The following is a 24,678-nucleotide window of genomic DNA, read 5'->3' on the forward strand; positions in this document are numbered from 1 at the left end:
ATGTCTTAGATATTCCAGCTAATGGCCCAGGAAACCACACCTTATCTGTCATTTTTGTATCTAGCACTACCACGTGGTGCTTACACCATGCTGGAAGGGGTAGTGCTTAAATGGAACTGTCACCTGTTCTACCTGTCTTCATGTACAGACTGGCACTTGTGCCTGGAAGATGACATGATGCTTTGTCATTGATGCGAAAGAGAGGGAGGTTCCCAGTGCTGAGTGCCTCACCGTGCCCCTCTTTCAGCATGTTGCCTTTTCAAAAGTTTGTTAGACAACATTCCAGAGAAGTAGAATTTGCAAAAATATTACTGAAAAGGATTTAAGTGTAAGTTTAGCTGCAAGGTTACCAGCCCCAGTGACTTCAAGTTAAGGCATCAGTTAAAGTTGGTTTGGGAATTATGTCAAAAAAAAAGAATAAAAAGGAAGTGACCTACTTGAATGAAAGACTCATGCAGAGGTTTATATGCTCAGATCCCCTCAAAACAGGCTGACAAGAGGTATTTGCATATATTTCCTTAAGTACAAACTGTGAAATGTCACACATTACAACTCTTGATTAGTCCATTAGGTTCATACAGACTCAAGAATTTTCCACTATCTTTCTATTCACTGCCTGTTTCTGTTCATACAAGAAAGTACCCCTTCTGTTTCCTAAATATACCCAAATGCTTAAGAATCAGAGTAGATACTAAAACCAAAATGGCACCTTAGCTGCAAAAAAAGAAATGAGTAGCTTGAATAAAAGCAACCTGTGCTACAGACATTCAGAGATCTTTCTAACATTTTTGAATTCCAATTTAAAATAGGATGGCCAAGATCTCAAGAGTCTCCTTATGAGTCTTCACTTCTTTAGCCTTTCTTCATCCTTTTAATTCATTCAGAAGCTGCCAATGAACTCTAAAAACTACATAACAGAAGCTTTAGCAGGATTCTAATTTTGGTCACAGATAACTAAGTAGAGCAATTCCAGATAATATTAGCTGAGATTTATGATGCATTCAACATCTTCAGATGCACAAGAGTATTTTTGGGCATCACTTGGAAAGACAATATTCAATGTACAGCTGGTAAATTTTATTCCTTTTTTCCTCCTATTTCTATACAATAAGCATATTCATGCTGCACTCTTTTTGTTTTTGTTTTTTTTTTTCCAAAGGAACTAATTCTTCAGCAAGAGAAAAGACAAGTCTGGTCAAGCCTCACTTTCAACATATCAAAATGATCAAGTTATAGCTGGTTTTGAGAGCAGAAGTTAGATAAACCTTTGTCACTTTTCTGTGCAAGATGTACCAATAATTAGAAGAAGACCTGCCCTCTTGGTGCAACTCAGGATAAGAAAGGTCAGTCAATTTTTTCTGAACTCCACGTACGTTGTGTTATATCTTTTCCATTTCTGTTGCATTATTATTTAACTAAATAAATTTTAAAAAACTTCACATAATTATTTGTTTTACCCACCACTATCAAAATCTCTTCTCTAAAAAGAAAGAGCACCTATAAAAGCCTAGATCAAGTTCTTGGTAATGGAACTCTTAAAGCACATCTCCAGTTCACTGCTAACACAGGACGATCTAGAACACCTGACTCCACTCCTCTTCCTTACATCACAAGACTGAACCTAGAAGCTTTAAAGCCATTGCTTATTGCTGTAAAACTGGAAGTGTTTTCCAAGTGATAGCAAATCTGAGAAACTGCTAGTTACCTGCAGAATGACTGAAGTGAGTGAGGGAAAGCTGCTTCAGCTTGTTCCAAATTCCAATATACGACAACGTGAAGGGGTACATTAAGAAGGAACTTTTTTAATCACAGCAATTGAGACAGTTTCCTTATTACCTATGCATTTCCACAGATCAGTTGAACATGCTTCCAGGCACAGGATACCATACTGTCAAACTATCTTGAAAGAGCATTTTATTGCTAATTGAGAAGTCTTCCGTTTAGCTTCAGATGACCACCTTTTATCAGCACACACATATAAGTTTGAAGGACTCAGTGACCAAACAACCCAAAATTCCAACTATTAGAATGTTCTTCCTTTAATTCCAACACACTTTATCTTTCTGTGTTTATTAAAACCCCACACTAAAGGCAGAAAACCTTTAAAACCACACCAAAATATTTGCCAAGGCCAGGTCCACCTTATTCAAGGTGCCTGTGTGGAAGCCAGTATCAGAAGGAACACATCACATGGCGACAGTCAGATTTCTAGAGAGCAGGTAAATATGTAAACAGCCTTACAAGCTTCAGTGTTTGGAGGCTAAACATCTATTTCTGTTGTTTCATCTGGACACATCATTAGGCAGAATGGAGAAATGGCCCACCAAAGACCAACCTATGGGTAGCCTGGTCGGTCTGACATGCTTCCTAAGCTAAAGATGGGTAATCATTAATCTGCTGCAAACTTGCCACCAGCTCTGTTACCAAAACAAGAACTAGTGCGGGTTCAATCTTCACAGAAGACTACAATGCTGCACATATCACATCTCGGTTATCAAGCACTTCAGTGAAAATCCATTGTTAATTATTTAAAGAAACTAAACAGTAATCCAATCCAAGGATAAGAGTTTCTCATGTTTAATCAAAGAGATCTCCAGTGCACACTAGCAATTTATATATGAATACTAGTCCATTAAGGAGTTGAGACCAGTTTTGAAATTGAAGCGTCTTGAATGGTAAAAGCACCCAACACAAATTACATAAACAATCCACAACCTAATTTAATTTTAAAAATCTTTAGGTTAAATGTTAACCAGATTCTGGGAGACTACCTAGAGAAAATGTCACATGTGCTTACTACTTTGTATTTACGCTTTCCTAGACAGTTTATGGATGTTGGGCTTTCTGTTTACAGACAAGTGTTCTTTTTCTTAAGATACATATGTATGCATATATATACACCCACACATATATAAAATACTACATTTTATTAAAAATTCCTTCTTTTTTCTGTATATTTCCATATATGTATGCAGTTGCACGCACACATACGAACAAAATAAAACATACATATTTTTAAAAGACAGACTGCAACTTCCAATCCATTACTGGTATCAACCCTGTCCAGTTCAAATGGGTAATATCCTAACACAGAGGAAGAGCACATCATAAAAGAGAAAGTTCCTGATGCAGGGTCTTTCTTCAGCGTAATATTAGAGAGTAGGAATCATCTTCTTACAGGTAGCCACACCCACAGCTGCTAATGTGTGCCTGGTATTTCAGGTCACCCTCTTGCATTTATACTGGCTCCCTAATGACTTGCACAAGAGCAGAGAAAGAAGAAGAGTGGCAAATGCATAATCTGTTCTTCACTCAGAGATGGACTTCCTGGAGACCTTCAAGTCTTACGCCTTCAGCATTATCAATCATTCTGCTGTCTTACATTTCAATCCTTTCTGCAAAGCTATAAGATCTTTTTGGAAGCTGCTAATTTGCAGGCCCAGGGCAATTACATAAGATGTTATTTTAGTCATGAACAACGCACTACATTTTGGAATCTGCTGCTGTTGCGCATTAGCACAATGAATTCTTCATCAGTTTTTGGATAATGATGTCTAGGCACTTGGGGACCATGCTATGCTTCTTTATGCCTATCTGGAAGCTGAATTTAAGGCTATCCAGACACTAATTTTTCTGGTCCCAGCATCTTCTCATCAAGACACATCCATGTCTTCTTGAAAATCTGCTCAGACAACTTTAATAGGAGCTCCTGACAGATTCTGCATGGTTTCAGATGTTGCACTGCATGTTAGAAAAAGAAGCTTGATGGAACTTGAGTCTGACCCAATGACAGTCATTATTATTTGAAAACCTACTGTATTCAATGGGACCCAAGTACTTTCAGGTTTGCAATGTTACTTAGCTAGGCTGCGGCACTTCACTGACAACACAAGTAACAAGTTTTACCCTTTAAGATTGCATTAGTACATAATACTCCTGAACTTTGATACCAGATGCCAACTACAGAACCAAAATCACTGCCTCTGCAGACATCCTGGCTAGTCCTGTATTCAATACAAACAGGAAGTCATATTCTGACACCTCAAACACCAAAGATTTCCTTCTATTTCAAAACAGCACTGTATTATTAGAAGGTTAATTTGCAAATTAATCTCTGTAGTCTTCTCTCATCCACTGCTTAAGTGTGTTGCTGCTTCTCAAAGTAAGTAAAATCCAAATACAAACAGGTCATTTATATAAATGCATTTGCATCCAATGATGGTTCACAATCATCTATCCAGAGATTTTCCCTTCCTGCTAAAGTTCATGAAAAAAAAAATAGGAAAAACATTTTCCTTACTATCTTCCCTGACTAACTCTGCTCCTCTGTTTATTTCACACTGACTGGCTTTCTGTCCAAAGATTTTGTAACAGAGGTAAAAGTAGTAATGTGCTTTATTCATGAAGCTTACTGCCAAACTACTGGAAAGATTTCAAACCCAGAACTCTGGAAATACAGATTTAACAAAAACATTGCTCTAGCTAGACTTGGTTAAATGTCACAGTTGAAAGATTTAGTGTGCTTACTCTCTGCTTATTAAGTAAATATTTCCAGTATTTCCAAATTAAGAAACTCTACAACTGAGACTAACTGAACACAGTCTGAGCTGTATGAAGTTGAGGAGCAGAACAGATACCTACCTGAAGGAAATTAAGTTATAGGTGAAAAAAAGTTAATGTCATCCTCTCAAATGCAAGTATTCTTAACTTTCCCAGTCTAGTTATAATGAAGAATAGTAAGCATTAAAAGTGATCTAAATTTTAAAGTAATTACAGAAAAATAAAACTCAATGTATTAACTCACCCTGGAGGGAAAAACAGAGTAATCTAATTCAAACTAGTCTATGGCTGTCCAGAGAGATTACCTCCTGGAAGTACAGTAATTACATTTGTAAAGTAAAATCATTTATGCCTGGGGTAAGGAAGCCCAAGGGATTTTATTTTTTTATTATTATTTGAAATATGTAAAAGCTTTATAGTGACATCCATAGTGAGAAATGTGCTTTGTGCACAAAAGTACACATTGTGTGTAAGGGGTTCATCAGAAGTGGTAAACAGAGAACTGGTACAACTGTTGATATGTGACATCTAGTGTGATACATACAGTCACACTTTTCCATATAGGGCCCGTGCATTCTAAGCTAAGTAGCAGACTGTTCTGAAACTTATTACACATGCATTTTTTACCAAATTTGTAATTAGACTAATTCTTACAATCCTAAAGAAAGGATTCTTAATGTTCCTCTTTGTAGTTTTTTTGCGAGTACCTTACAAATAAAATTACTTTGAAAAACCCAACCAAACACTACATTCTTACGAGCTCAAACTTACTTCAAGTGTCTTAGTTTAACAACTCCAGTTAATAGCAAGACCTAACAGTACCATTCTGCCAGTCACACTGTCATATAAAACTCTCAAAACACTTGTGGTTTTTGAAGAAACAAGGTGTGTGGTCAAACAAGGCCTAACTTTCTTCTTGTCTACAAAAGAGAATTCTACCAGGAGCCAGAAGTTCATGGTTTGAACAGTTAAAGAGAGACAAAGTAAAACAATACTAGAAACTTGAAATCATCTATGAAGAGTTATCTCAGAAATTTGAAATTACCACAGTGCGCCTTGAGACCTTCACTTTATGATGAGTCCTGCTGAACAGCCCGCCCTTCTTTTCCATTTCCTATTTATTAGTGCCAATGAAGTTCTTCCTTCTGAAGGCTCCTGCTGCTTTCCTGAACAGCATGGAATCTGATGGAAGACCAAGAACTATGTGCTAAACTTGTTAAGAACTACACATTTCTTTCTGCTGCTGTTTAGTTAGTCTGTGCTGTTTGCAGAGCTATTTGCCAAGATTTAACAGAGTTAAATGTGCACGCTTCAATTCATAGCTAATAAATTCCATTCAGCAGTAAACCTGCCTGCTTCCAGCCGATAGCACAAAAAGTCTCAGCAGAGACTGCACCAATCTCCCCATCTAACAGACTGCTGGATGGGACAGTCCTTTTTTGACCCAACTACAAGAGCAAGATTCCTAACTGAATCAATTTTTGGCAACAGCAGATTTTTATTTTTTTTTTAACGAATTTAGCCACTTACTTGTTAAGAAGCAGCAGCCTATCTATCACTGTGCTCAGCTAGGCAAGCAGCCATCCGCACGACAGGAGCTGGCTTCTGTCACTCAGCCGGCGCGGTGGCCCCGACGGCCCCGCGCCCACCCCAGCGCGCTGTCCCGGTGCGGCCACTGGAGAGCGCGCTTGAGCCACCTTTGCGAGCCGACCCGGCGCGTCAGGGCTCCGCGCTCCAACTTGGAAATCATTACATACAAAACCCTTTTCTGCCCCTTTTTAACAACAGCCAAAGCCTCTGACATTCTCACCAGTGTACACACCCAGTTAACCTCCCACTCCAATAGCACGATTTCTAACAATGTCTGGATCCCTAAGACCTACCCGCTGGAGGCCCGTGGTGTGTGTGGGGCAGACACAAAGACGGATGGATGGATGGATTTTTTTCCTATCAAATTATGTGTCAGACTCAAGACACAATTCAACTCTTCAATGCTCCCATACCCCTTTCTCTTTGTGTATTTATGGCCTGTCCTCAAAACTGCCCAAACGCTTCTCCCTTCCAGCAACAGGAACATGAAACACATGTGAGGGCTCTCAACCACCAGTCGGAGCAATTCAAGCAGTCATTACTGCCCTGTGACCAGGTAATGTTACAGAAGTGCTGATTAAAACCCAGCAACACAAGTTACCAGTTTATCTTGCTTCCCAAAGCACAATGACTTAAAGCTAGTGTGTCCATTTGATCCCTCCTGCGACAAGACACCAGTGAGATTATTGCAGAGCTAATGACGGACAACTCTCACACAACAGGCTTACAACAAGGTTGAATTTTATCCATGCAGCAAGTGGGCCATCCCACATAAAGCTACGAAAGAATAAAACAAAATTCACAGAACTGAAACCAAGTGTTTCGCTTGATAAATAAGCCTCAGTTGAACACTGCTTTAAATACCACACATAGCAATGTACACCCAGAGTTTGTCCTCAGGGAAGATCATCTAAGACAAATGCCAACTGCAACAAGTTCCTGGAAGTTGTTAAAATACTACAAGATTAAATCTGTATAAAGGAGCTTCACTGGTTAGAAGTGACTGAATCAAGCACTGCTCATCCCATTTTGCTGTTCTGTACCAAATATAGTGTAAGCAGCAGAGCTGTGCCAGTAGATTTGAGATGAGAGACTGTCTGCCTGATTTGAATTCAGATGACTGAATGCCCTACTGTCACACACTCCATGAACATTAAGTTTCACTTACCAACTTTTCCCTGCCTGCATGCTCTTTACCAAAGAATGCGTAAACTGAACTTTCAGTTGTTAATTACAGCTCCTTCTAATGATCTGAAGAATGCGTGAGAAGCTGTAAGCAGCAGTATGAGTACAGCAAAATTAATAACGTTCAAGCAATTTCTGTGCAGCAACCCTGTCCTTTGCTACAGCACAACTCACAATACAGTAAGCCAGAATAGCTTGGAAAGGAGAAATTAACTTTTCTCTCACTTCATTTGCTAGAATATAGTCTGTCTTCCCAGTTTGAGAACTTCTGCTGCATAAGCAGTTTCATCTTGCCAAAAAGACTTCTGTAAACTTCAACAGAGGAGGAGGAAAGGAATGAGATGGAATTTTAATAAGATGTGTAAAGGCTGACTTACCAACTGGCCCACTGACTTGTTAAAAAATAAATCAACATCCCATAAAAAGTTGTTGACATGCAAAACCTCTGACATCATCCCTGCAATCAGATCTCTGAACAATTAATGAATGAACACGGGATAAAATATTTTTTTTAAATTTAGCATGGAATGGAATAACACAGTCAGAATGACTGATACATCTTTCTTTTATTCTCCTGCTGATTTACTTGAGGGCTCCCCTACCTTGTGTAACTAGTCTTAAGAAAAAACTTTATCCAATCTTTTTACCCTCAGTCTATTTACTCTCAATCTGCTTTGCTCCATCCTGTGTTTCGATATTTTAAAAGCTATCACTTAAACTTTTCATTAATGCATATTTGACCAGTGGGTGGAGATAATTAGAAAATTAAACCCAAACTATTTGAGTAGCCACTCTTGCTACAGAAGCAATATTAGAATGCCACAGCTCTTTCAGTAAGAGGCTTAAGTAAACTATCTTAAAATAAAAATTTAAACTTTTTTTTACATCCTAATTTTAATTATTTCAATAGTATCTTGATAAAATGTTTGCAATCAAAATGTAAAGGCTTAAGCTTATTTCAAATCAACAATTGTCTCCACCTACTGGAACAGTGAATTTAACTGAAACAGTAATTTGATCCTTTGGGATCTCGGTAAGCAGAAGCTGCAAGAGGAGCAATGTTTTTGTGTAAGATACAAAGAATTTGTGTGTGTCATGTGTCATCATGTTTTGTGTCCCTCTCCCCCAAAAACTAGTTTATAGAAACCATAGTCATTCTCTGCAGTGAGCATGGATTTCACTGAGCCCCTACTCCAAACAGTTCCTTGTCAGAATGTAAAACTAGTCAACACTCTTAAAAAACATGTACAGGTAATTTATTAAATAACACTTGTTCCTAGTAAATCTGAAATGTCATCCAATTTCAGTATCTTTCTAATTCCCACCATGGCTTCATGGACACTGGAATGAGTTCTTTAAATAACTGATGTGCAAAACCCATGGAATGGTTGCTAATATGAAACACTTATGTTACGAAACACTGTATGAAACACCTTTTTCTTTTAAGCCACAGACATTAAAAATAATTAAAACATGATGATAAGAGTTGACAACATCCCATTTTTTCAATTCTGATTGTCATTATTTAACAAAGGTTGTGAAATTACTGTAACTTCAAAGACTCTAATTAACCCAAAATAGGAATGTAAATGTTTACACATGGAAGAACCCCTGTCCTAACCTCTCGTTCTATCTTTTTTTGGTCTCTATTATTCTTGTAAGAGTGACATCAGCCATAACTACATAATTCAGGCATGCTTTATTCTGAAAAAAAGCAATTTTAAGCCACAGGACAGCACATTACCATCACCATGCTTTGTTGCACTACAGTATGGCTGTAGTATAAGCTGAGATCCAGCTGCAGATGCTTATAGTGACCACGGCATTATACAGGCCCTGTAACAGTATGTGTGACCAGCACATCTGTATTTCAGCCTCTCGCGTGTCACACCAAATCAAACTCGCCCTCTCCAGCACCCTCTATGAGCTTCTTCTCTTGTTGGGGACAGTAAAACCACTTTTCCCTCTCACAGACTTGCTCTTAACCCTGCCATCATATTCTATGTCATATTTCCACACAAATAAGTCCAATAGTGTCTTTACCCCTTTAGTTGCAAGATGCTTCTAAAAATTCAGGTTTTTACCAGATGTGCAAGGCCAACCCTTCCAAGTTTTATCCATTTTTAGTTTAAGCACAGAATATGATGGGACATTTTATTTTAACATATGTGAGCTTTTCATCTTTTCAGATCTTGAGAGTATTATTCCTTCCATATCTGCATGGAGACTGTCACAATCCCAAGTGCATACCTGTCTCTTGAGCAGAGAAATTCCTCCCACTTCTTCTTCAGCATGAGAAAAGATTCACTGAGCAGTGTCCTGCACAGAGGATCAAAGGGCACTCACAAGCCTGGGACACTCACACTCAGTGAGAACTTTAAACCACTCAGCAGAAAGTATGGGTTTAAAGCAGGACACTGAACTTCTAGAAAATGGCATTCAAAATACAATTACTACAAACAAATAGATTTAGAATAATACAAGAATTCAGAGACTAAGTCACTGTACACAGAGACTCATACTAAATAGTCTTTTGCTTGTCATTTTGGCACTATAAAGTTTTCTGCAGATCATTGACCTCTGTTTCTGCACATAGAAATACCAAACACATGGACTTAACAGTAAGCTGGATCTTGATGCTCACCAAAGATACCCAGAGTTTGAGGATAATGTTGTGATCATATCCTTAACAACTTAAAATAAAGCCAAATTATTTGATCAATTATTTGCTTTTCCTGATTTTACTATGGTTAAATATCAACTAAAAATACCAAAACTATTAAGTCATACTGTCAAAATTTCTGTTCCTTTCTGCCTCCCTGAGGTTCACAAAACCTTTCCTTTCCTATTTTTACAAAAAAAAAAAGGAAAGCTAAGATCAGATTAAAATTTTATGCTCTAAATAAGAAATGTCCTAAAAGTCAGGGAAGTCAGGGTCTTGCAGATATTCATCCTATTAGCATTTAAGACTCGTATTATTCAGGCACATTTTCATTACTTCCTTTCTTATTTTCCTTTTACTAAAAAAAAAAAAAAAAGAAGAAGAAGAAAAAAGAAACCATCATGACTTAATAGCTTCTGCTAATTGTTTTAAGGAAAAAAGGGCACAAGAAAGAGATAGTTCAAAGAAGGTCCAATTGCACATATGTTGCAACAGCTTTTCAATCATTTTAGAGACTTAGAGTATGCAGTTGGCCCACTAACAGAGCAGCAGAACAGATACCATTCCACAGAGCTAGTACAGTATATTTGTCAATAATTTCCATATTAATTAGGTCTCAACAAGACAAGCTGAAAGAGCAGTGATCCGTAAGATCTAAAATAAATGCAAGCACCCTGAATTCAAGGAAGCTGAATATACGCCCTTTTGGTTACATGTCAAAGATTCCATTAAAAAAAATGAACAAACAAAAACTCCAAAACCTAAACAACAAAATAAAAACCTAGCAGTGCTACCAGCATTGTGATGACACCATACCTCAGTACTGAAGATTTTTCACACCAACAAAGATCTCAGGTAATCTATCTAGTGCAATAATTTGAGAAGAAATTAAGGACACAAGATCATCAATTCCAAGCATTTCAAGGGAGGGAAGAGGAAACTAAAGATTTCTCTAAAGGGTCATTTAAAAATCCCATTGAAATGCGCTCAAACTAGACTCCAGTTGTCAGCACTTTATTTAAATGAGAATTTTCTCTATGTCCTTTTCAGGAAGAATTTTTTGGCAGATGTTGTATGGTCTGGTCAAAGTGTTAAAAGCCAACCACCTCGGCAGAAATAAAAGAAAACATTATGATGCTAGTGTCAACCCAGCCGGTATAACAGACACTATCTGTTCAGAAGCAGCACGCTAAGATTTCAAAGCCTCCTCTAGTCCGACATCTATTTATAGGTGCCCAGTCTCCGTACCATTTCTTGCAGCCCCTTCTCCTCTCAAAACCAAGTGGGAGAAGTTTAATGGATATAACCCTGGGCCTTGTGCCGCAAGATGGCCAGAAAATCTGCAACTCTCCTCCAGCAAACCCATGTGCAGGGAGACCCATGTGCAGTCAGGAGAGGACACTGGTCAAACCTACGCAGGAGTCAAATACAAGGGATAAACCTTCCCGCTCTGTTTCAGGAACGCACACATTTTTCCTCAGCCAGCAAGTTGACCATAAAGAACCACATTCAGCATCAGAGCCTCAGCAAAAGATACCAGTCTCCTTCCTCCTCAACACCACGCAACAGCGTACGCCAGCTGCCTTTCACGCCAAGACAGAAGCTATCCAAGCCAGCTTTGACCCCCGGACAGCAGCAATGTCATGCAAGCACCTTCCCACCTACAATGCTACTACTGTACATTGCACCTTCCGCAAAGAAACTCAGAGGCTGCTGGCTTTTTTCCCCTGCAGCCTCTACCACCCAGCACCCATGCACGTTTTTTTAAAGCGCTGATCCAGGTCGGCTCTCCTTCATCTCCACCAGATGTTAACATCGCAGGAAGGGTGCAGATATTTTCCTGCACACGGAGCACAACGCCACAGGCTGAACTCTGGTCCAAGCTCCGCACATCCATCCCCGCTGCCTCCTCTCCTACACCTACATCCACTTGCCTGTAGTACTCGTACAACGACCGAGGAGACGACAGCACTGCTGGAAACTCCTGCCCACCTGATCACAACCACATTTTCGCCCCTTTCCCCAGTCCGAGGCAGACGGAAGGGGAGGATTGACTTCCTCAGGCAGAAAATAAGCAGGGAAAGGCCGGGGCAGAGATCAGGAGAGGAAGAATCACCCCAAAGGGAGAGGAGATAATCCCCGAGAGGCGAGGCTGCGGAGGAGCATAAACGCGGAGGGAGGGACAGCGAACTGGGGGGATAATCCGGCAGAGAAGGGGGGAGATAATCCCCTCGGAGGGGGGAGGTGGAGGATCCCGGAGAGGGAGGGGCGGGAAACCTGATAATCTCCAGGAGGAGAGAAAATACCGGGAAAGGGGGTGGGGGAAAGAGGGGTGGGCGGGTGGATAATCCGGAGCGGCAGATGAAGCGCGAGTCTCCCGGGGACGCATCCGGAGGCGGGAGGAGGAGGGTTAATCCCCGCTCTAGGGGCAAAAATCCCTCTTCCCGGACTCCGGCGCTGCCATGTTCGCTCCCCTGCAGGCCCGCCCGGCCCCGCTACCTGCGGGCGGCTCTTCCCGCCTCACGCCGCACGCACACGCGGCGCCTCCGCTCCCGCCGCCGGGTCGAGGGGCTCGGCCGGGATGGCTGCGGGACCCCGCCTCCCACCACCATTTCCCCGCCGGCCGGGAGGGACGGGAGAAGCGAGTAGCCGGGCGGGCGGACCCTCCCTCCCCCCGCCGCGCGCACGCCACCTCCCCGCCGGTACGGGAACTCACCGGCCGGCACCGACTCCCGCTGCTCCCCGTCCCCTCCTCCCTCAGCGGGCGCCGTTCCGCCCCATGGACGATCCCGGGCGCGCGGGGCTGCCGGAGGGACGGCGCGAGCCGGAGGTGCCGCCGCCGCCNCCCCCGGCGAGCGCGCGCGCGCGCGGCCTCCGCGGCAGTGGCGCGCGAGCGCCTCCCCCGCACCCGCCCGGAGGGAGGGAGGGAGCGCGCCTTTGCCTCGCCCCCCTCTCCGTGAGTGAGTGTGTGAGTGTGAGTGACAGTGAGTGTGAGGGGGCGAGAGGGGCTGGCGAGTGTGAGGGAAGCGAGCGCGAGTGCGTGGGAGTGCGCGTGGCTGCGCGTGTCACAGCCTGTGCAAGCGCGCGTGTCCGCGAGGCGGCGGTGGGGGGTGGCGCAGGGCCGTGTGGGGACACGCGCGCGCGAGGGCCGCCGTGGGTGTGGAGCGAGCGAGCGAGCCCCTGTCCCCTCGTGTCCCCTCGTGTCCCCGCACGGGATTCGGGCTGCCCCCCGGTTCGTGTCCGGGACCCCGTCCCGAGCCCGGGTCCCCCGGTCCCGAGTCCCGGGAGGGGACACGTGGCGCTGGCTGCTCAGTCGCCGAGTGCGAGAAACGCTAGCAGAGAAGTCACGCATTTCAGAGGGGAAAGGGAAAGTGGGGAGTTTCCCCTGATGCCAACAACCTGCAAGACCACTTAAACGGGAATAACGCTGGGAAAGCGATTCCCCCGCTCTTCTGGTCACTGTTTAAACATTTCGTTTGTTTTGAGCAATGATTACAGAGCAGCTCTCGCTTTTTTTTTTTTTTCCAAGGGAGGCTCTCACCTTTGGATACTCACGGACTTAGGAAAATTTGGGTTGCACATGATCAGTCCTGCATACACAATTCTCACTAACTAAAGGTGGACCTTTTTGGTTTTCACCTAAGGGTAAAATTTGCTCCAGAAACAAAATGCTCATATACAAAACATCTGTCATTCCTCAGCTTCTTTTCATTCACTTATTCCTCCTCATACCGACTACCCTGGAAATTTTTGAATCCAAGCATACACTTTAATTGCAACCTGTATAATTATGCTGTTTTATGAATACCTGGTAGCCTGGTGTGACATAAGGTAAACCTTCATAACAAGCTGCCTGCAATTCATGCTGGCTTTTTCTTTGGGACCCATTGGTGAAAAGGGAAAGCCAGAGCTATGAGGGGGCAGAGTTCTAACAGAAAATCCACTAGTTACCCATTTTCTTCTTAATGGGTTCAGATTCTGCTTTCCTACCAGATAACGACTGAACTGATTTCTATGCCACCAACAACATCAAAAAAAAAAACCAAAAAACAAACCACCAGCTGATATTTATGATGGGCATAATTGCAGAAACTGTGGAATAGCAGCCAGCAGGTGAAAAACCTCTCTCAGATTGTCCAATAAAGTTGCATCAGTAAATGAGATCCTGTGCACCTCATCTTAGGAAAACAGTGTGTTAAATTCCTTTAGGAATTATTTTTACTTACTCTTCAAATTACTGTAGCTACCCTGTGCTGAGAGCTTCATAGGCATGTGGAATTATACAACCCCAGGTCGAAACAGCTTACAACCCTCCTGCAATTTCTCAGTAAAAAGTCCAAATTGAACATATTTTTGGTAAATTGCTTCACAAACAGTTATCTTTTCCTTGTTGAACTGGAAAGAAACTTAAAATGGCATGAGGGATTCTAGGCAACATAATGACCTATACCAACCTTTCAGGTGTTTGAGCCCCTGCAGCTACAATGAAAAAACTGACAGGCATAAAAAATCCTCATTCCCCAAAAAATAACTTTAGGTCATTTTCTCTCCTTTGCCTGTAATTTATTTTTTTGGTGATGTTCTAATTGAACCAGAGCCACAAAACGCATAAATGCCATCTCATCCTGTATTTCACAACTCAACATCTTGTTGACTTCTTCTCTCACAGCTTCTGCATTTGTGAAAACTGAACATTATTCTATTAAGGAGAAAGGGTTGCAGCAATTTATGCTGACATCTTTCATGATATTCTGGCTTTACCTTTGTGGCCAATGAAAGAAAATTGCTTCACTGCAAAACTTAGAGGTTCCTTATTACAGTTTAGCTCAGAGCTTGAATCTAAACCTGTGAAATACAAGAGCCAATTTTGGCTGCAACAGAAATATCTAAACACGAAGTTTAGATATTTGACTGCCCCACAGTCTTTTGAGCATCTTCCATTCTGGCCTCTGCAGCTGCTATTTGGCTATTAAAGCCCTCTAGGGAATGTGTCCCCAATGCTCACACGCCGTTTTTTGCCCACTATTTAATCCATTTGATCCATTAGGGTCAAGGAAGAAATAGAGATGTATTGTTTTAGAGAAGAACTTAGAAACTGATGTTTAGCCAGTATCAGGAAGTATCATATCCTTTGGGCTTTTTGCTACTTACATTTGCATGCTGCTCAGAAATCCCCCGTACAAGGATGGCCCTTAGGACCCTGCCGGTGCTGTTCAATCTGAGAGCTTTGAAGCACTCCCGCAGTGCAAAAACGACCGTAAATCTCTTTTGTCCATTTAATGGGCAATTACTGCACCTCAGCCAAGCCTCACCCTGTTCCCAGTCTGTGGCGGAGAAGGCAGGACCTGGCCAGGGCTGACTTATGTCCCAGCAATTTCTGGCTAGTGATCATGGGCAGCCAGGCATAGGTTAGAAGAGTGCCAAAACCGAGTTTCTTTATGCCAGGGATTATCTCAGGCTCTGTCTAGCCACAGGATTCATGCGGCGTAAGGACTGTATGGTAGGGCAGCCCCAGCCCTGATACTTTCGGGCTGATTGATTTGCATTCACTAGAGCTGGAGTTTATGACTCCTCAGAGCTTTGAACTCAGCCTTTGATGATACATATCTCACTTGAGCGCTTTTGCTGTGAAATCTTCTGCTCTTTTTTGTAAAACTGCAGGGACTGGGATGGCTAATGTTCTCACTTCTCTCTGCAGATGCTACAAGCAACAGGGTAGAGGTCTTTCTCCAGGGTCTTCTGGTTTGCTAGAGCTCTTACCCTGGTGTTAGAGGAGTTAGAGAAGCAGACATTCCAGCATACAGAATGTGGAAGGGAGGATGTGGTTTTCAGTCCCGTTATAGTTCTGGATGTACACAAAACCAAAAACCTGTAATTACCACAGCACTGCCACAATAGTGGAGAGGTTATCTGCTGGCTGGTGTCAACTGTGCTGAAATTTTCTTTGTCTTATTCTCTGCAGAACTCTAGGTTTGAACTCCATATTTTCTGTCACAGTTCTGATGACTATTTTAATGACAAAATGAACAGTTGTACCCACAGAGGAGGTGCTTCTTAGAGTTCATTCCCCTCTCCATACATACTGTGGCAAACTGGTGTTGAGTGAAGAGGGAATTTGGGGTGGTGTATTTTTTTAAAAGGAGATATTGAGCTGATTGCTGGCATACTCAGCAAGTCCAGTGTTCCACACACTTTTGTTAAGCAGTGTCTAATTTGGATAATCATTTGTTATGATCAGTCTTAAGACAGACCTAACTTTAGACTACTTATTTATTTGATAACCACCAGAATATGCCATCTTCATAACCTGAAAAAATTAAGACAATGAAGTGTCAATTTCTTTGCTGTATTTATCACTATTTGGAGATCTTATGATGATAACTTCTTTATGTATCCATTTACATACCCTAAATATTTTTTACTAAGTTTTTTTGTGCCAAAGAAATGAGCTAGGGGATTTTTAATTATCATTGTTATTATTTTCATTTTTTTGTGTGTGTAGTTTGTTTTCATTTCTGTATGCAAGATATCATAGAACATTTAAAAAAAAATATTCAGCAAATACAGCAAAATTTCTAAGAAATTACACCATTTTCCAAGCTATGAGTTGCTCCAGAGTAACTCATTAAAAGATCACATAGGTAATTACAAATATTGATGGTAAAATAAAACCGGTTTCTTTCAGGAGCAGGTGATCAAACCCACAATATTTAGGAGAATGTTGATTTACATGGAAAGGTGGTATGAAAGAATAAAAGAAAACAGTACCTACAGAGTTAAAAGGCTACATGTGTAATTCCTGTGCTATTTTCATCACTGAGGTCTGCATGCATGTGGAATTCAACTCCATAGAAGGAGATAATGAAGACAAATAGTATGGCTTTATTTTTAAAAGGGATGGATAATTTCATGGCAGCTTACAACATTGGTAACTGGGCAGGCTAAGATAATAAGGCTAATCAAATCTCATGCTTCACAGCACTTGCTCCCTGCGGGGTCAGGAAAAATCTTTCCACTGTATACAACACTATACAATTAGCAAGGTTATTATTGGGGAGCAGAGGTACAGCCTTCTAAAGGAACAAGCTTTTGGCATTATCAGAGAACAGAGGCTGTACTTGACCCAACAGAAAAAAAAACCACATTATTTTCTTGTGCCACTTCTGCTTCTTTACACTGACAGAGTTTTATAATTCTTGGGTTTTTTTAAAAAAAGTCTCTGGAACATGATTACCTAAGTGCATTACTGTCTGAAACCTGTCAAAAACTCTTTCACCTGTGACTGCTTGCCCAATTAAAAAATAGTTGTCACTGACTGGACACAGGAATCACATTGATTACACTGTTGCAGGTTGCAAGTGCACATTTCCCTCTCATTAGGTCAGTAACGTTACAGAATTTGCATCTTTGCAGAAGTGTAGGCAGAAAGACATAGTCCCAAATGATGATGGGCTTTTAGCTAGGAGCTGAAATGACATATTTTTTGAATATTTAGTTTGGGAGGTACCCTTCATTTTCTTTAATTGCCTGAACATATTGTTGTAGGTGTTCTGTGTGTATACTTGTATTTTATTTCCCATCAGTGTGTGCATCCGAGAAATTATCTTAGATGCAATTGAAAATATTTAGCTTTTTTTCTTTGCAAATTTTATTTCTTTATCTGATACTCTTTATGAGTTGGTGGGGTTTTTTCCTCACAATGTGGAGGAAGCATGACAGCAGAACAACATTCTTTAAAAACCCATATTATGAAAACAAGTCTCTTTTTATGAGCTATACCTCAAACACAAAGAGTGTTATTTCAGAAGTGCTAATTATTTTCAGGTGACCTATACTTTTTCCCTGTGCACAACCTATATGCATTTTCAACTCTCAGCCCACACACTGTTCAGAGCAGGGAAAGAATCCACCAAAACACAACCTCATCCCCATCTTGAAATTTTGGCTAAATGACAAAAAAAATTTAAAAACGTAAGAAGAGCTTACATAAAGACCATTTCAAGACTTCTCCACAGGTGCAAAAGTGCTTATCTTTCTTATGTAAAGAATATCCAACCCCTTTATTTCACTAGAATGTATGGCCATAAGCTGTAGAAGGCTCACCTAAATGAAATTGAATCAAAAATAAATTTATTTTCTCCTTGAGTGTCAGTAACAAGTTCACTAAAGGATCTACTGTCTACAATATCCTCCTGAATACAGCTAGGCACAAATAATCCATAGATCTGAGCCATAGCAATGTTCTGTTACTGAATAACTGGGATGATGTAGTGATGGCAGAAACAGCTAGGTGGTAAGTGCCTTTTTTCCTTCATTCTTCACTAGCAAGGTCTCCCAGGCTTCTGTGTAAGGAAAAAGAGAGGTACCAGCAGTAGATGAAAATCATGGCAGGGATGACTTGCAAGAGCTCAGCTCATGCAACCCAGATGGTTTGAACCTGAAAGAGCTGAGTGGGCTGGCTGGTGTCTATACCAGGCTGCTCTCTGCAATGTTTGAAAAGTAATAGAGATCAAAGAAGGTCCTCGACAACTGAAGAAAAGACAAATTTGCTCCCATCTGCAGAAAAGTCCAACAGGAAGTTTTGGGAAACTACTGGAGGGCCAGACTCATTTAGGTAACTGATAAAGTCCTGGAGCAAGTCCTCTCAGAACACATTTCTAAACACATGGAGAAGGTGACCAGAAAGAGTCAGCATGGATTTACAAAGAGTAAATTATGTCTAACCAGCCTGAAAAATTTCTATGGTAAAATGGCCAATCCCATCTTCTGGATGTCAAGACCTAAGCAAGGTAGAAAAAACCTTAATAGACTACAGCAAGGTTTCTGACACTGACTCTGACAATGTCCTTTCACCAAGTTCACGGGTTTCAGTCTGGATGAGTGGACAACCGGATGGATTAGATGCTCAGGCCAAGAGGGCAGTGGTTAGTGGACCATGAGGGCAGTAGCAAGAAAAACAAATAGAGCACCACAAGGGTCTGTTCTGGAACATGTCCTGTTTCACATCATTAACAATGACCTGGAGGAAATGTCACAGCGATGGTTGCTCAGTGGATTTACATATGAGAGCAGGTTGGGGTACAATTACAATGCTGAGTGGGAGGGCTGCCCTCCTGGAAGACCTTTGCATGCTGAAGGATGGGCCAGCACAAACCTTATGAAATAAAGCAAGGACAAAAGCCGAGTCCTGCATCAGAGGTAGACTAATTATTTGCACTGATTCAGGCTGGAGGAAAATGTGTCTGCGTGGTTGGACAGCAGCTGTTCTGAAAAGGCCCAGGGGGTGTTGGTAGACAACAAGCTGAACATGAGCCAGCGGTGTCCTCTGGCAGCAGAAAAGATCAACAGAAACCAAGGCTTTATTAATACAGGAGGAAAGTCAGTATATTGTTGCCCCATTATCTTTGCTAGACCACATTTAAATACTGTATACTCTTGGGGGGCTTTGGGGCCCCCACTACAGGAAAGACATTGAATGAAGTGAATTGAGCTCAGCAGAGGGCTATCAGGATGTTGGAGGCTGGAGCACTTGGCCAGTGAGGAGAAGCTGAAGGAACTGGGCTTGTTCAGTGTGGAGAAGGGATGGCTTTGAAGGGGACATGACACTAGTCTGGCAGTGTCTGCAAGGAGCTTACTGGGGAGATGGAGCCAGGCTTCTCAGTGGTGCATGACTGAAGGATAAGAAAAAATAGATAAAATGAAACCAAGGGAAATTCAGTCTGTAGACAAAGAAAACCTATTTCACAACAGGAAGCAGAAGTGTTTGCCAAAAGTCATACATTCTCCATCCTTGGAGGTTTTAAAGACTCAGCTGGATAAAAGCCTGGAGTAACATGGTGTACTCTCACAGTTGTGCTTTCTTGGACCATCAGGTTGAGCTAGAGACCCCCTGGGTTCCTTTCCTATCTGAATTACTCAGTGATACAATGACTCAATGAGTTAACAGAAACTATTTCTACAGTGAATAAAGTTCTGGTATGTACGGGTTATTCAATACAATGATAAATCTTAAATTATACTGGGAGCATGGACCAGAATCCAAGCCACAGCTGCCCAGCTGTGCAGTAACAAGCTGGCTGTAGTTCCGTACTCCCCACTGTTCGCTCTCTTCCTGGCCTCACCAACTGTGCACTTTTGGTTGTTCTGCTTTAGGAAGAAAGCTTGCATACTTGGAGTCTTTTTTGGCCATGAGGAAATAGTCTTTGTTTTTCCCCTTTCCATAGTCTCATTCCCAGAAAAGGGCGCCCCCAAAGTGAAAGAGAAAAATTACAAGATTATGAAAATAATGCTTAAGAGATGTCTTGATAAGGTGCTCACATATTAAAATAATTTCTTGAAAGAAATTGTAGAAATTCTCCCACTTCACCATCTTGTCTTCAGTCCAGGCATAGGAAGATGAAATCCCAGAAAAACAGAATACAGACATTCTCATTTTCCCAAAGGTTTCCTTTACATTGCTAAAATGATGTCATTTTACACACTCTTAAAAATTATTTTACACTATGTGATAGCTGTAAAGGGACTGTAGTTTAAAGAAAAATCAAGTCCCAAGAAATTATTGTCACATTCAATAAAATCAGAGTACCAATGAAGAGGATTTTAATTAAAAACTTCAAATAAACTCTGGGGAATCAAATCATTTGTGAACCTAACCATATCAGAAAAGCCACAGCTCAGCAGCCTACATGAGTAGACTCAGCCCATTTCCTAACAGTGTTCTCCTTACACAAAGTGTTGCCAGAGAGGCTCTGTATCCTTATGTTTCAAGGCCAAAGTAATAGTCAGCTGAGTGCAGAAAGAACCATTCCTTACAGCAGAGAAAATAATTTTAAATTAGCAGCTTCTACTGAAAGGTCCTCTTCCTTTAATTGTTGTTGCTCTGTAGCTACAAAAGCACCTGTAGCTCTGGCTACAAAATACAGCTCTTTCCCCAAACTCTTTGGCTGCAAAACTTCTCAAGACAAAATACACTACTATTCATGTCTCTGGCTCAATGGGATGCCAGCACAAAATTGTGTCTCCAGTGAAAGCAGAAGTAGTAGAAGATAAACAGTGTCAGTAGGATGCACTGCTGCCTGTCCCCTGCTATCTGCCATAGCAAATTCATTTCACGGACCCCACAGGTCAGTCTGGCAAAGATGACAGCAGCATCACAAGACACTTTGCTGTCTGAATGACAGAATAAAGACCAAGTACTGAAGAACAAAATATGAAGTGCTTTTAAAAGGTACATGGATTGGAAAGGAGAACAAAGAGGAAAATAACTGCTGATTAGGTATTTTCTTTTTAGAAAGGACTCATTTTACTTGGAACCATATTTGTAGATCAAATTCTTATGACAAATATGATACCATGGGAAGAGCAATTCAGGAATTGTTCTGCCAGTATTGATCTCACATAACTCCCATTTCCTCTTTAATTTTCAAATGCTTGAAAGAGTATAATATGTAATTTTAAGAATTGAGCCAGTCCTAAAAGTCCTAAAAGTATTTTAAAGAAATATAATTATGGGCACTACAGCAAACCAGTCTTTTAAAAAAATAATTTACTATAGACACATGTAACACAATATCTCCATTTAAAGACTAATTACTTGTAGTGAATGGTCTAAACAGACCCCAAATTTGTATTTTTTGTTCCTGCAGTTAATTTCTTTCACAAAATTGCTCATTATTTGAGAAAAGTTGGCTTGTAGGACTAATGGATCCTTTTGTTCTGAGTTTTGTGACCAGTCAAAACACCATTTTTGCTGTGGAGTGGATTTTGGAAAGCCAAGGGAAAATATGGCCTCCTGAACCTCTTTGTGCAATTTACTTTGGTGAATGGGGATGGTTAGAATACAGATGTATGGAGTTGTAAAATACAAATCTGTGGGAGCTACAGAAAAAACTCTCATTTCTTTTGCATCAGACAAATTTCTGGCAGATGAGGCAAATGAGAGCAAGACTTGGATGGGGCTGCACCTGCCAAAGGGGAAGGCTGGTTACTTCATGCTTCTCACAGGACAAAGGCTGTTGGCAGGGTTGATTTTCTGTTCATTGTCTACAGAGTTCTCATTTTTGTTTTGACTTTAGATTTTAGCAGACCCTCTCCTAGGTGTTCTAGAGAATTTTTATGCATTTCCAAAGCTGTGTACATATCACAGGGCTTCTTCTCTACTTCTTTAATATTTTACTGAGAATCTAATGGTGTGAAGTTCAGGACTCTCTTTTAAATCCAAATTTAGAAGCAGCAATGCCTGGAATACACAGCTGGGTTAGTCCTGTCAGATAAGGGTAAAAATCCCTTATTTTTTCTATTAACAGACTGCCACAGATCTTTAATAGCACTTTTTTCTAATCTGGTTAAGATTTGTAATAGCACTTTTTCCTATCTGGTTACTCGTTAAAAAAAAACCCCAAAGCAAACAAAATTAAATAAGTCTTCAATCAAAATTGAAAGTTGGCAGCAGTAGTTTCCCAGGCATAAGATTACTCAAAACAAAGGTAAATAATAGTGGTAGCTGCCTGCAACCTCATAGTGTATTGGACTTCCACCTTCTATGGTCCAAATTACTTTATAATCTCTCATACATGTTTTGCAGCGATACTATCTATTTGTCAGTTGGTCAAACACTGGAATCTGGAGGGGGGAAGGGAGAAGGAAAGAGGACATGCCATTGATATTCAACAGGGCACAGCTGTTTCAGAAAAAAAAAATTAAGAGAAGTATTCAGCTCTAGGCTGAATTTTTGAAGGTGGTGTACACAGAATTTGGCCAGGTCACAAGGCCATGTGATTTCTTCTAATCACAATTTGATTGTTGTTTCAGGTTTCTGAATTTTTATCTCATCTAGATTCCTATCTGTGTCTGAAGAATGCAAGACAAGGCTCAAAGGCAGGACAAAAGTGTCTTATATCAGGACCAGGTACAACCATTCTACAGATGCATCCATTCCCAAATCACCAGTACCATTGCTTGCAAGAGTTCATGTTTACAAACACTACTACTGGTAAAGCCAGTGATTGAGGTTGTGTGACAGCTAAAATGCTTGTTCCTCAAGCTGGAAATTTAATTAAATGCAAAGCAGTCAATGTCAAAATCAGGCTTACAATGCCAAACTCCAAATGCAGGTATCAGCTCTTAAAAATATTGAAATAAGTTCTTAGAAGTTTGAGTCCATCCAAGATTCACATTCTTTCCCCAATAGTGAAGGCTGACCTCTGCCACTTCAAGCAAACACAACTCTTTTCTGTGCCCTTCAACAGCCTCAGGAGTAAGACCAGCTTTGGGAAGAAAGGAGTGTCAAATCATCACAGGGAGTATGACATGAATTAGTCCTTCCAGGGTAGGAGAAGTGTTTCTATCTGGAACCAAAAGCCAGCACAGAGCTGTCAGTCCCTACTAGGGATCCACCCTGTTGCCACAATATGCAGCTGTCTTCTCTCTTCCACTCAGAGAAGCAGAAGGGAGCATATGGTTTTGTACATTTATCTTCTGTGGCATGACCTTTTTACCTCTGCATAAGGGAAAAGGAATGCTGAGAAAATCCTACCTTTTTAGTGCTGTATTAATCACCAAGTGCAAATTTGCAATCATCTAAACTAAACACTTGAGTTTGATTTCTATTTAACAGAAATCTTAGCCCAGCAAATATGATTTTTGATTATCACTTACATTTCCAGGGTACTATTTTAAAATGACAGCTTTAAAATATCATTATAGAGTGCACTAGAAGCCCTCTCCTTTTATAGAAATCTATTTTTTCCATAAATAGGAGTATTAACTAATTGAAATAGATTTAATTAAAATGGATGTTTATTGATAAATATTACAGAACCAAATGATTATAGGAATAGCAAACACAATAAGGCATGTATTGCTTGACCATTAGTACAGCTTTGGATAGCTGAAGTTTCCCAATATGGAGCTTTTTGAAGCACAGTAGGTGCATTTTAATAGGCCATTGAAACATGGCATCTTGTGTCTTTCTGCAGTATATTATGGAGTGAAACAAGCTGCATTTCGCTGAGAACATATTGACTGCTTTTGGCCTAAAAAATGGATGAGAACACTGTGTTCCATACATGTTGGGAGAACTGGCAAATTGTGGCATTTCTCCCTGATGACACAGAACTTCATGGAAAGTTGTGAGTCATATGAGGAAGGAATCTTGCCTAAACTGAGACATTTTTGACACTGCAGGCAGCCTGCATGGTGTCCAGCTGTCTCTCCAGAAGGTGCCAGCCTCTTCTAGGTCTTCCTTCGTCTTCACTGTCATTTCTGCACAGATGTCTTACATACTTGGTGTCATCTGGTGGACTTCATATGCCTGCTTGTTGGCATCTGAATGACTGCCATTGCAACCTCTACCTCCCATAATAAACCAGCTAAGCTAGCACATAAATACTTCAGCCATGAGCTAGGGATAGAGAGACATATGGACAGACAGCTGGATAGGTAAGCTCTCTCTAGACTTTCCATGGAGCTTCGCTGTTGAGGTATTCTTGTTCTTCCCAGATGATAGGAAATAAGTAACAGAGCAGTTGAGTCAGCTGAGCCAGCTGATGCATTTCTCAACAAGAGCTTCTGCAGCCTCAAAGATTAGTTCCTGCAAGGCCTTCTCCCTGAGCTCTTTGGCTTATCTTCAGAAGGGGCAGAACTAAGAAGAACTGCTTACTAACACCTCACAAATCTTCTCA

At 41.0% G+C, this 24,678-nt stretch overlaps 1 protein-coding gene across 3 annotated transcripts in view; it reads right to left on the reverse strand.

Moving 5' to 3' along the window:
* The window catches only part of PALS2 (protein associated with LIN7 2, MAGUK family member), a 61,884-nt gene extending 46,717 nt beyond the window's left edge, over positions 1-15,167 (reverse strand). The window contains exon 1 of one of the 3 annotated variants that reach the window (XM_039709024.1): positions 15,149-15,167. The gene's annotated coding sequence lies outside the window, so the exon portion shown is untranslated. Of the gene's footprint in view, positions 1-12,713; positions 12,840-15,148 lie in introns of those variants that run through there. The other 2 variants (XM_039709007.1, XM_039709014.1) reach the window with 2 other exon arrangements.
* Positions 15,168-24,678: the final 9,511 nt, after the last annotated feature.

Source organism: Passer montanus, unplaced genomic scaffold, assembly GCF_014805655.1.
Source record: "Passer montanus isolate IOZ18808 unplaced genomic scaffold, ASM1480565v1 scaffold10, whole genome shotgun sequence".
NCBI classification, from domain to species: Eukaryota; Metazoa; Chordata; class Aves; order Passeriformes; family Passeridae; genus Passer; species Passer montanus.